This window comes from Nomascus leucogenys, chromosome 3, assembly GCF_006542625.1.
Source record: "Nomascus leucogenys isolate Asia chromosome 3, Asia_NLE_v1, whole genome shotgun sequence".
Lineage (NCBI taxonomy): Eukaryota > Metazoa > Chordata > Mammalia > Primates > Hylobatidae > Nomascus > Nomascus leucogenys.
Window position 1 is genome coordinate 10629127 of NC_044383.1, and position 12188 is coordinate 10641314.

Here is a 12188-nt window from a genome sequence, read left to right on the forward strand (position 1 = left end):
AAATCTTTATGCATGTAAACTGCAAGCAAATCTTTCCAGAGAGGCCTAGGATCCTAAGCTGGTCCAGGGGTAGACAAAAAGGTTTATTTATGGATAAAAATGGACTTAAATGCAAACTCCAGAGGAAAGGAAATCATAATGGCAGACAGTGGGAAGAATGTTTCCCTCTCACAGGCATGATGTGCAGCTGGAAATGACCACAGGCCTGCCTTGGAGCTGATGGCTTCACTCCCCATCACCTGGGACCTGAAATATGTTCACTCAGAGGGTCAGAAGTCACCCCTCACTGTACATTAGGTTTAAAATTATTTTATGAAACTAAGAGAATTAGTTTAAAAAGTATTGTCCAACAATACTGAGAATATGAAAATCTATTTTGTAAGTGATAAGTATTTTGGGAAAAACAGTTTTCAATTTTCCCACTGACAACTGGGTTATCTCAGGGTTTAAGGAGATTCCTGACACTTCCAGCCAAACCCTTGCCAGGGCTCAGAAATGGGACGTGGTCTGCAGAGACCATGAGCCAGCTTATCCAGGAGCCCTTGTCCCTCATTCTGTCTTCCTAGTAGACCATAGGCCTACCTCTGCCATTTTTCCTAGTAAATACTAAATTCTCCCAGGAAACCCAATTTGTTTGGAATAAGTAATTTGCTTAATCTAACACTTTGAAATTGGGGAGCAGTGAGCCAGGAGAGAAGAATAACCAATCTGATAGCTAAGCATACTTACTACAGTTCAACCATCCAGAGCTAGATGAAGGCCAATTGTAACAATAAAATTAAGGGAAAAAAAACTTTAGGGCATGGAATATTTGGAACTTCTCAAACCTGTAATCTGAGAAAGAGGGACCTAATTATCCCTGCTAGGAGTAATTAAGATCCAAGGTTGAACAGCTCAGCTCACTTTTGGAAGTTCAGGCTCAGCCAGAGCTGGTAGAATGGGCCTACTCTGACATTCATGCCACAGGCTGTGTGACATCAGCTCTCTGGACACCAAATCTCTTTCATGGAGTTCTGAATTCTATTCCATGGGTATACTTTTGCTCTTGTGAAATATAAATACTATTTTGAATCACTTAATTCTAAGTCTTTTACCTTTTCAGGTCTTATTTCCCTTCCATTAATTTTTGGAGTTTGACTGCTAATCAAAATGAAGTTTGAGATTTCAATTTAACAAATAAAAGAAAAAGAAATGTGGGAAGGGTAAACTAATCTTACATTTAAAAGTTCAATTATAGAAGACTGGTTAGACTTTAGATTTTAGTTGCACAATGAAATGATATGGAGCCGTTTACTAGGATTCAAGCACACTTCCATTGACATGGGAAGATTTTAATGCTTTATAGTTAAAAATGTACAAAAATGAAAGTTGAACAGGATATCTGTTCTAGTCAGGTTTGTATGATTTTAAGGTACTTATATCAAGCCAGTGTAGTAAAATTAAATGAAGAGACACCAGGTTCAAGGAAGATTGTGTAGACATGTTTCTCCCTGCTAAGCATAACTATTATTCCTGGAAATAACACGAATCAAACAAAGGAGAACTCTGAAATTGGAAAGAAGAAAGCAAACTACTAGGGACCCCAGGCCTGGGTAAGCTCCACAGTAGCAGAACAGGGGAGTTGGACAGGCCTGGTGTTTTCCAATGCTCAATCTAGCTTATTCCATTCCCAGATTTAATGTGAGTCCTGCTGACAACCCAGGCTTCCCAGCAGCAGTGGCACGTTGGGTGGATTGCGAACCCCATTGGCAATAAGCCTGCAGGGGAAGTGCTCATCTTCCTTGCTAGTCCTGAGACTCCCCTCCTCAGACCCTACAGGGGATCTGACCACATTCAGTGACCTAGCCCAGGAAGCACTCTGTTCTCATGTGCTAGAGACCCCCCTGGACTCCAGGTGGCTCCAGCTTGGGGACCCTCCTTCTGTCCCTCAGGCAGCACTTTCAGGGACCCAGAAGCCCCAGTGACACCAGATAAATGAAGTAGACCAAAATACCACCACAAAACCTCTGAAAATTAAATTGTCATTGGAATCTAATCCCACAAAAGTAAGCCAGGATCTGCATGCTGAACTAGTCAGTGACTAACTAATAAAATAAAATATTTAAATAGGACCTAGAGTCTCCTAGCATAGAGTCAAAATGTCCATGATTCAATGAAAAATCGCCCTTAATACCAATAACCAGAAAAGTCACGCCCAAATGAGAAGAGACAATGAATTGATGTCCTGAGCATGGAATAAGTTTGGTGTGGTCAAGGAACAAGAAAAAGGCCATTTGACTAGAGATGCATAAAAGCGAAGATGGCAGGAGAGGACTTGGAAAAAATTGGCCAAGGATATGAACATGCAGGGCTTCGAGCTCTAGTATAAGCTTAGATTTTTTTTTTCTGCCTGTTATGGAACATCCTTGGAAGATGTTGATTGGGATTTTAGGAAGAAACGCATGCAACCTGGCTGGGGAGGATGTGCTTTTAAACATAGACCAGTGGTTACAGAAGAGAAAACTGAGGTCAAGTAAGGTCAAATAATTTCTCCAAAGTTACCTAACAAGTAAGTGACTAAGGTGGAAGGAGAATTCAGGTTTCTTTACCTACTGTTTTTTTCCTGTAAGCCATCTTGAGCATGTATCTTCTGAGGGTATTTGGAGAGATGATGTCAGAATGGGCAGAAAACTAAAATCCTAGGCTTCCTTGCTTGATGAAGGCATGGGACTGTCTTTCAGTATGAGGAAGTAGGGACATGGGAAAAGGAAGGGACAACTGGGAAGATGCTAACATTTGCTTTACCTTGAGAGGCAGCCATGGAGGAAGAGTTGCTTCACGTTTCCATAGATTGCAAATGTGAAAGAGAATCAATTCTAAATAAGAAGGTTCTACACCAAAACCCACATGGGCATGGGGAACAGGAGAGATGGAAATAGGGAGAAGGAAAGGGGTCCTGGATTTCAAGCCCATCCTCACCATCTGTTGATACCAAGACTAATAAAGCATTTCACCTCCCTGAGCCTGCTGCTTCTTTTCTGAAGTGAAGGGATAATGAATGGTGTGAGGTTTGACAATGATGGCGGTGGCAGCTGTTAGTGTCTCAGAGGTTTCTACAAGGACACATGTGTCACAGTTTGGAAAATTGGGATGCCAATGTGAGTAATTAACTCTTCTGCTGTGGCTCTTCTCCAGCCACAGGTGTGTTCTGCCCACAGGCTGGATCCAGGAAGAAGGTGTGAAAGTGAGGACGAGATTTTGAGGGAATCTTTACCAATGGGTCTCTGCTAGAAGAAGTCTGCAAATGACTGTTCAATTGGAATCATCACTTGGTTTCATCAGGTTTCAAGATTTCTGACTCCTCAACAGGTCAAAGAGCTTTACTACTTCTCTTCTGGATCCCACAGTTCTCATTTAAACAGCAACTTTCAGGAGCATCTCCTGAACGCACAGGTTGCGCAGACACCTACTCTGAGTTTTTGGAATCTTCAGTCTACTTCTTCTGAGACTTATCCATTTATTGAAGCAGCGTTTCTCTAACTTATGTGTGCATAAGAATCATCTAGAGAGCTTGTTAAATCACAGATTCTGGGCCTAACCATAGAGATCCTATTCATTGGTTTGGTGGGGAGAGCCCATGAACTTGCCTTTCTAAGCATCTCCCAGGGGAGGCAGAGGCACAGGTTGAGGGGTACTGTGTTAGAGCCTGTGTTGGTCAGGGTTCTCTAACAGGACAGAACTAATAGGATAGATGAATACATAAAGGGGAGTTCATTAGGAGAACTGACTCACACAATCACAATTTGAAGTCCCACAATAGGCGATCTACAAGGTGAGGAGCCAGGAAGCCAGTCCGAGTCCCAAAACCTCAAATGTAGGGAAGCCAATAGTGCAGACTTCAGACTTCAGTCTGTATCGAAGGTCCAAGAGTTCAAAAGCTGAAGAACTTGGAGTATGATGTTGGAAGGCAGAAAGCATCCCACACAGGAAAAAGATGTAGGCTGGAAGACTCAGCCAGTCTAGTCCTTCCAGGTTCCTCTGCCTGCTTTTATTCTGGATGCTATGGCAGCTGATTACATGGTGCACACCAAGATTGAGGGTAGGTCTGCTTCCCCCAGTCCACTGACTCAAATGTTAATCTCTTTTGGAAACATCCTCACAGACATGCCCGGGAACCATATTTTGCATCCTTTAATCCAATCAAGTTGACACTCAATATTAACCATCACAGAGCTGAAAACAGGGACTCCATGTTCAGCCTGTTTAGTAATAGCCCTGGAATCTCCTGCAATGGTTCTTCAGTGACCACACCTCATTCTGCTCTGATTCCTTAGATCTGGGTTAGGACTGTGGAACCTTCATGTTTAACAAGTCCCCCAGGTGATTCTGACAAAGAAGACTGTCTGGGGAGTGCGTGCTGGGCATCTCTGGCCTCGTTTCTGAAATTTAAGGCTGTCAGGCAGTTGGTCAGAGGCTGCATGTACAGGGTTCTGCATTCACAGCACCTACATTCCATTATGACCAATAACTTCTTCAAGTGGGTTCATGAGGAGAGCTCCAGTCTGTTTTTTTTCCTTTAACGTTTTTTTTAAATAATTTCTCAACGTTTTTCATCACATGGTTTATCTTTTTATTAACAAAGTATTTTAATTTTTTTTCAATAGGTTTTTGGGGAACAGGTGGTGTTTGGTTACATGGGTAAGTTCTTTAGTGGTGATTTCTGAGATTTTGGTGCAGCCATCACCCAAGCAGTATACACTGTACCCAATGTGTAGTCTTTTATCCCTCATCTCCCTCCCACCCTTCTCCCTGGGTCCCAAAACTCCATTGTATCATTCTTATGCCTTGGTGCCCTCATGGCTTAGCTCCCACTTATAAGTGAGAATATAAGATGTTTGGTTTTCCATTCCTGCGTTACTTCGCTAAGAATTATGGTCTCCAACTCCATCCACGTTGCTGCCAATGCCATTATTTCGTTCCTTTTTATGGGTGAGCAGTATGAATAAATCACATTTTCTTTATCCACTTGTTGACTGAAGGGCATTTGGGCTGGTTCCATGTTTTTGCAGTTGTGAATTGGGTACTGTAAACATGCATGTGCAAGTGTCTTTTTCATATAATGAGTTCTTTTCCTCTGGGTAGATACCTAGTAGTGGGATTGCTGGATCAAATGGTGGATCTGCTTTTCATTATTTAAGGAATCTCTATACTGTTTTCCATCCCACCAGCAGGGTAGAAGCATTCCCCTTTTCACCACATCCACGCCAACATCTATTATTTTTCAATTTTTTCATTATGGTCATTCTTGTAGAAGTAAGGTGTTATCACATTGTGATTTTGATTTGCATTTCCCTGATAATTAGTGATGTTAAGCATTTTTTCATATGTTTGTTGGCCATTTGTGTATCTTCTTTTGAGAATTGTCTGTTCATGTCCTTAGCCCACTTTTTGATGGGATTATGTTTTTTTTTTCTTTTGTTTCAGTTCCTTGTAGATTCTGGATATTAGTGCTTTGATGGATGCATAGTTTGCAAATACTTTTTCCCACGCTGTGGGTTGCGTGTTTACTCTGCTGATAATTTCTTTTGCTGTGCAGCAACTTTTTAGTTTAAGTCCCATTCCATTTATCTTTGTTTTTGTTACATTTGCTTTTGGGTTCTTGGTCTTGAAGTCTTTGCCTAAGCCAATGTCTAGAAGGGTTTTTCCGATATTATCTTCTAGAATTTTTATGGTTTCAAATCTTAAAGTTTTTGATCCATCTTGAGTTGATTAGTTGATTTTTGTATAGAGTGAGAGATAAGAATTCAGTCTCAGTCTTCTACATGTGGCTTGCCAATGAACCCAGCATCATTTGTTGAATAGGGTGTCCTTTCCCTACTTGAAATTTTTGTTTGCTTTGTTGACGATGAGTTGGCTATAAGTATTTGGCTTTATTTCTGGGTTCTCTATTCTGTTCCATTGTTTTATGTGCCTATTTTTATACCAGTATCATTTTATACCAGTACCACATTTTGGTGACTATGGCTTTATAGAAGTTTGAAGTTGGGTAATGTGATGCCTCCAGATTTGTTCTTTTTGCTTAGTCTTGCTTTGGCTATGTGGGCTCTTTTTTTGGTTCCTTATTAATTTTAGGATTGTCTTTGCTAATTCTGTGAAGAATGGTGGTGGTATTTTGATAAGAATTGCGTTAAATTTGTAGACTGCTTTTGGCAGTATGGTCATTTTCACAATATTGATTCTACCCGTCTATGAGCATGGAGTGGGTTTCCATTTGTTTATGTTGTTTATTATTTCTTTCAGCAGTGTTTTGTAGTTTTCTTTGTAGAGGTCTTTCACTTTCTTGGTCATGTATATTCCTAAGTATGTGTGTATGTGTGTGTGTGTGTGTGTGTGTGTGTGTGTGTGTGTGTGTGTGTATGTGTGTATATACATATATACTTCCAGCTACTGTAAAAGGTGTTGAGTTCTTGATTTCATTTTTGGCTTGGCCACTGTTGGTGTATAGCAGTGTTACTAATTTGTGTACATTGATTTTGTATCCCGAAACTTTATTAATTCATTTATCAGATATAGGAGCTTTTTCGATGAATCTTTAGGGTTTTCTAGGTATGCAATCATATCATCAGCAAACAACAACAGTTTGACTTCCTCTTTACTGATTAGTATGCCCTTGATTTATTTCTCTTGTCTGCTTGCTCTGGCTAGGACTTCCAGTAGTATGTTGAATGAAAGTGGTGAAAGTAGGCATCCTTGTCTTGTTCCAGTTCTCAAAGGGAATACTTTCAACTTTTCCCCATTCAGTATAATGTTGGCTGTGGGTTTGTCATAGATGGCTTTTATTACCTTAAGGTGTTTCCCTTTTATGCCAATTTTGCTGAGGATTTTAATCATAAAGGGATGCTGGATTTTGTCAAATGCTTTTTCTCCATCTATTGAGATGATCACGTGATGTGCAACAGACGACTTGGTGAGTGGTTATCCATTCTGCCATTCTGTATCTTTTAAGTGGTGCATTTAGGCCATTTACCTTGATTTTACATTTTGTTTTTAATTCTGTTTATGTGGTGTATCACATTTATTGACTTTTTATGTTAAACTATCCCTGCATCCTTGGTATGAAACTCATCTGATCATGGTAGATTATGTTTGATATGCTATTGGATTTGGTTCGCTAGTATTTTGTTGAATACTTTTGCATCTATGTTCATCAGGGATATTGGTCTGTAGTTTTCTTTTACTGTTATGTCCTTTCCTGGTTTTGGTATTAGGGTGATACTGGCTTCATAGAATGATTTAGGGAGGATTCCCTCTCTCTCTACCTTTTGCAATAGTTTCAATAAGATTGGTACCAATTCTTCATTGAATGCCTGATAGAATTCAGCTCTGAATCCATCTGTTCCTGGACCTTTTTCTGTTGGCAATTTTTAAATTAAAATTTCAATCTCACCACTTGCTATTGGTCTGCTCAGAGTTTCTATTTCTTCCTGGTTTAATCTAGGAGGGTTGTATATTTCTAGGAATTTATCCATCTCCACTAGGTTTTCTAGTTCGTGCACATGAAGGTGTTTATAGTAGCCTTGAATGCTCTTTTGTATTTCTGTGGTATTTGTTGTAATATCCCGTTTTGTTTCTATTTGAGCCTACTTGGGTCTTCTCTCTTCTTTTCTTGGCAATCTAGCTAATGGTCTATCAATTTTGTTTATGTTTTCAAAGAACCAACTTTTTGTTTCACTTATCTTTTTTATTGTTTTTTGTTTGTTTCAATTTCATTTAATTCTGCTCTGATCTTTGTTATTTGTTTTCTTCTGCTGGATTTGGGTTTGATTTGTTCTTGTTTCTCTAGTTCTTGAGGTGTGACCTTAGATTGTCTATTTGTGCTCTTTCAGATTTTTTGATGTAGGCATTTAATGCTATGAACTTTCCTCTTAGCACTGCTTTTGCAACCCCAGAAGTGTTGACAGGTTGTGTCACCATTATCATTCAGATCAAAGCATTTTTAAATTTCCATCCTGATTTCACTGTTGACCCAAAGATTGTTCAGGAGCAGATTATTTAATTTCTATGTATTTGCATGGTTTTGTGGATTCCTTTTGGAGTTGATTTCCAACTTTATTCCACTGTGGTCTGAAAGAGTACTTGACATAATTTCGATTTACTTAAATTTATTGAGGCTTGTTTTGTGGCCTATTATATGGTCTATCTTGGAGAATGTTCCATGTGCTGATGAACAGAATGTATATTCTGAAGTTGTTGGGTAGAATGTTCTGTAAATAGCTGTTAAGTCCATTTGTTCTAGGGTATAGTTTAAGTCCATTGTTTCTTTGTTGACTTTCTGTCTTGATGACCTGTTTAGTGCTGTCAGTAGGGTATTGAAATCCTCTACTATTATTGTGTTGCTGTCTATCTCATTTTTTAGGTCTACTAGTAATCGTTTTATAAGTTTGGGACCTCCAGTGTTAGGCACATATATATTTAGGATTGTGATATTTACCTGTTGGATTAATCCTTTTATTATATAATGTCCCTCTTTGTCTTTTATAACTGTTGTTGCTTTAAAGTCTGTTTTGTCTGATGTAAGAATAGCTACTCTGGCTTGCTTTTGGTGTCCACTTGCATGGAACATCTTTTTCCACCCCTTTACCTCAAGGTTATGTGAGTCCTTATGTGTTAGGTGAGTCTCCTGAAGACAGAAGATACTTGGTTGATGAATTCTCATCCATTCTGCCATTCTGTATCTTTTACATGGAACATTTAGGCCATTTACATTCAACGTTAGTATTGAGATGTGAGGTAATAGTCTATTCATCATTGCTAGTTGTTACCTGAATACCTTTTTTTCACTGTGTAATTGCTTTATAGGCCCTGTGAGATTTTATGCTTTAAGGAGGTTCTATTTTGGTGCATTTCGAGGTTTTGTTTCAAGATTTAGAACTCCTTTTAGCAGTTTTTGTAGTGCTGGCTTGGCAGTGGCAAATTCTCTCAGCATTTGTTTGTCTGAAAAAGACCTTATCTTTCCCTCATTTATGAAGCTTAGTTTTGCTGGATAGAAAATTCTTTGCTGATAGTTGTCTTGTTTAAGAAGGCTAAAGGTAGAACCCCAATCCCTTGCAGGGTTTCTGTGGAGAAATCTGCTGTTAATGCATTTTCTTTTATAGGTTACCTGATGCTTTTGCCTCATAGCTCTTAAGCTTCTTTCCTTCTTGACTTTCGATAACGTGATGACTATATGCCTAGGTGATAGTCTTTTTGTGATGACTTTCCTGGGTGTTCTTTGAGCTTTTTGTATTTGCATGTCTAGATCCCTAGCAAGGCCAATGAAATTTTTCTTGATTATTCCCTCAAATAAGTTTTCCAAACTTTTAGATTTCTCTTCTTCCTTGGGAGCACGAATTATTCTTAGGTTTGGTCATTTAACATAATCCCAAACTTCTTGGAAGTTTTGTTCATTTTTTAAAAGAATTCATTTTTCTCTGTTTTTTTGTCAAACTGGGTAATTTGAAAGCCTTGTCTTCAAGCTCTGAAGTTCTTTCTTGTTCGATTTTATTGTTGAAACTTTACAGTGTATTTTGCATTTCTCTAAGTGTGTCTTTCATTTGCAGAAGTTATGATTGTTTCAATTTATGCTATTTCTTTGGGGATTCTTTTTGGTCCATATCCCATATTATTATTTTTTTTAAATTTCTTTAAGTTGGTTTTCACCTTTCTCTGGTGCCCCTTTGAGTCATTTAATAATCAACCTTCTGAATTCTTTTTCTGGCAATTCAGATTTCTTCTTGGTTTGGATCCATTGCTGGTGGGCTAGTGTGATCTTCTGGGAGTGTTAAAGAACCTTGCTTTGTCATATTACCAGAATTGTTTTTCTGGTTCTTTCTCATTTAGGTAGACTATGTCAGAGGAAAAATCTGGGGCTCAAGGGCTGCTGTTCAGATTCTTTTGTCCCATGAGGTGATCCCTTGATGTAGTACTCTCCTCCTTCTCCTAGAGAGGAGGCTTCCTGAGAGCTGAACTGCAGTGATTGTTATTGCTCATCTGGGTCTAGCCACGCAGCATGAAACCCCAGTAGGGCTCTGGGCTGGTACTGGGGAGTGTTCCACTCTGGTTTTCTTTCCAAGGCCCAAAGCTGACCATGTCACTCTTCTGCTTAAACCACTTACTTCTTGGTGCCAGCAAATCTCTAGAGTGCAGCCATCAAGATTTTCCCAAGCTGGACCCAGGCAACCTTTTCAAGCCTTGCTCCAGGTGCTGCCCAATGTGCATCTTACGCTTCAGTCAATTTAAACTGTTTTACATCTCCAAAAAGAGCTCTAGGTATTGTTTCTCCATGTTTCATCTGTCCAGCTGCTTGCTCATGCACTTACTGGGGAAGGGAGGGACCAACGGTTATCTCATGAAGGTTGCATCTGAGTTGAGCTTTAGTGTGATGAGAGTAGAGAATTAGGGGAGAAGGAGTCACCTCTGCTGGAGCCAAGAGCCCAAGGAGACATGGGGAAAAAGGGCGAGTGAAACAACAGGCCATGTGGTAGTGGCAATGAGACTGGAAAGCCAGGCAGGAGCTCAGTGATGAAGAGCCTCAAATTATAGTCTTTACAGTTGGGACAGATCTTATCAGCCATACTTTAAGATGAGTTGTATAGCAGCGGCATGCAAACTCAATCCCTGCCCTGCATCAAGTAGACTGAAAATCCAGTGGTGAAAGCCTCAGTATGCCACTTGCGGGGAAGAGGAAGATGGAATCACACTCAAGGGGGAGGCAGTGCAGAAATTAAAATCATACACTGTATCTTGATTTAATTTCTTGATCACCCACACATCCTTTTCAGCCATTTCAAACTGCAGTGGTTACCTTGACACTTTTGAAGGTGCATTTGTCAGCCCTAACTTCCCAGCATCCGGACTTGGCTTATTGGGTGTGGCACATACAGAGAAAAGTTATAAGAAAAAAAGACTGAATAGAGATTTTTAAGTGCTGTGCTCTACTTTGCCTAGTTGAGCAAATTCAGGCAGAGTTTTCTTAGGACTAATAATTTTAGCAAAGCAATTACACACATATAAATATGTATAGTACTTATATAAACACAAGAAAATCAACACCTATGAATTTCTAATATAAATAAAATATAATTTAGGTCTTCATTGGCCTGTAAAAATCAAGAAATTGAAGATCAGGAATTAAAACTCACTGGAATTATTTTTAGTACTACGACCATGACTATTTTAATTATTTTATAAAATATAGCTTATGTGTTCTAGTTATAATTATATTGGAGCATTTTGTGAATCAAAAAACAGACTGCAATTATCAGACACTAAAGAGTTCATTCATCCTTAACTGAGACACATTTCTCCCAAATGCTGAAGGAAATGCTTCCTCATGGCTACATATATTATAAAAAAATTAGGATGCCATCCTGGCTAACACAGTGAAACCCCATCTGTACTAAAAATACAAAAAATTAGGCGGCTGTAGTGGCACGCACCTGTAGTCCCAGCTACTCGGGAGGCTGAGGCAGGAGAATCACTTCAACCCGGGAGGCGGAGGTTGCAGTGAGCCAAGATCACACCACTGCATTCCAGCCTGGACAACAGAGCGAGACTCAGTCTCAAAAAAAAAAAAAGAAAAATTAGGATGAGTCTGGTAAAAATAACATACACGTTCTCATGTCACTGAGGTCCGAGTGAGAGTCATAAATGAACAAACATTATATGTTAGTTCTCATGTAAAAGAAGTAAATTCACCAAAATATTAAATGAGTGTAAGACATCCTTTTACATAAAAACAAACATGTTCACAAAGATGCGAACAGTAAACACTCGGGATTCCAAAAGGGGGAGGATGGGAGAGGGGGGAGGGTTGAAAAAACTACCTATCAGGTCCTATGTTCACTACTTGGGTGATGGAATCACTAGAAGCCAGTCTCAGTATCATGTAATATACCCATGTAACAAACCTGCATATGTACCCCCTGAATCTAAAAAACCAAAAATCGTAACAAATATTAGATAAAAAGACAATATTTCTATTTATTTCAGACAAGTAGTTTCCAGGGTGGATGCATTTATTTTTTGGATGTGAATGTATCACTCTTCAACACACACACAACAGTTACAATCTCTGAAAATGAAGTCTGCCAGAGAGAACTGCAATCTCCTTGATTCATATACCTTAATCCTTCAGTGGGGAGCCTCGGCATTTCACACTTTAAATGTAT

General features: G+C 39.3%; 1 protein-coding gene across 2 annotated transcripts in view; it reads left to right on the plus strand.

Moving 5' to 3' along the window:
- The window catches only part of LOC100602329 (uncharacterized protein C10orf88), a 131230-nt gene that overhangs the window by 41733 nt on the left and 77309 nt on the right, over positions 1 to 12188 (plus strand). The gene's annotated exons all lie outside the window — the stretch shown is intronic.